We start from the raw sequence: 1,844 nt of genomic DNA on the forward strand, positions 1-1,844 counted from the left end.
TCAAACACTACCTCATTTGATTTCTTTTCCTTCCACGATACTCTTAGCAGTCTCCTAAGATACCACATTTCTGTTGCTTCTATTTTATTTTCATTGATTGCCCAGCATTCGCAGTATTTCAGAACTTTCATTTTGGTGTTCATTGAGATGTTTCTATTTTTCAGGATTGGGCTCATTTTTATTGAAACTAGCCTTAGCCATTGTAATTCTCCGTCTTATTTCTGTGGAACATTTGGCATCAGATGTTCTCATATATCCTAGATATTTAAACTGTTGGACTAGTTTGATCTTTTCACCTTTGCTAATGAGATTACAACAAGGCTTTGCTGCTTTTTTTGGACATTGCTATGCATTCTGTTTTCTTTACATTTAACAATAATCATTTACGTTCACTTTCTGTTACAACAGTATCTTGAAGCAATTGAAGGTCCTTTTCCTGAGCCTGCTATCAAAACTGTGTCATCTGCACACCTGATGTTATTAATCTTTTCTCCATTTACTTTGAGGCCTGGACATTCTTCTATGTTTCTAAGGATCGTTTCTCTGTACATATTAAAGAGGTCTGATGACATAACACATCCTTGCCTCACTCCTTGCCTAATCTGCTTATATTCACTGTATTCTCCATTAATTCGTACAGCAGTGTTTTGGTCCCAGTACAAATTCCTGAATCTTTTCCATCTATGTCTGGCTTTTCCAGTATTCTAAATAGCTCATCATGTCTAACTTTATTGAACCCCTTTGAATAATCTATGAAGAATAAGTACAGATCTTTCTGTGCTTCAATACATCTTTCCATTAACATTGTTAAGGTGAATATAGCATTTCTGGTGCCCTTGTCAGGAACGAAGCCGAATTGCGTTTTAGATATCTCTGTAAGCAATAAATTTCAAGCTTTGGAAAACATGACTAAATCGGAAGAACTATGGAGCAAAATGAAAGACTCAATAATGGAAGCTGTGGAAGAAAATATCCCCCCGAAAGCTAAAAATGCTAATAAAAAATGGATGACCCAGGACATATTAAAATTAACGGAAGACAGAAGAAAGGCAAAATCTAATGGGGAAAAGTACAACATCTTAAACAGGTAAATACAGAAAAAATACAACGAAGCAAAAGAAACATGGATAAATGATCAGTGTCAACAAATAGAGAAGAACCAAAACAAAGACAGCAAATACATGCATTCCAAAATCAAAGAAGTAAGTGGGATAAAAGGATGCTCAAATACAGGATGCATAAGATCAAAAGCAGGCGATATTTTAATGGACAGCGGGGATGTCTTAAACAGATGGTCAGAATACATCGAGAAACTTTTCAAAGATAACAGAGGAGAAAATCAAGTAATAAAGAATGAAATAAATGGACCACCAATACTGAAAGCAGAAGTACAAGCTGCCATTAGGAAAATGAAACAAGGAAAAGCCACAGGGCCAGATAAAATTCCAGTTGAAGTGATTGTCGTGCTTGAAGAACTAGGCACTGAAATAACAACAAAGCTCCTAAAAGCTATTTATGACAGCGGTGAGATCCCAGAAGATAAGATGAAGTCAGTTTTTATAGCTTTACTTAAAACACCAGGTGCCACTGAGTGTGATAAGCATAGAACAATTAGCCTTATGAGTCATTTTACAAAAATATTTCTGCGAGTAATAATGGGAAGATTGAAAAGAAGTGTAAGACTGGTACTAATATTGAGGGTAATTTGCCATTTACAAAAAAAGGAACTTTCATTAAGATACCATCTTGATTCTGGATATAATATTTCACATGATCGTCGGTCGTGGCAAGCTGGAAAACAATAAACGGGGGTATGGAATAGAATAAGGAACGGGAGGTGGGGG

The sequence above is a fragment of the Aplysia californica genome, unplaced genomic scaffold, assembly GCF_000002075.1.
Source record: "Aplysia californica isolate F4 #8 unplaced genomic scaffold, AplCal3.0 scaffold00038, whole genome shotgun sequence".
Taxonomy (NCBI): Eukaryota; Metazoa; Mollusca; class Gastropoda; order Aplysiida; family Aplysiidae; genus Aplysia; species Aplysia californica.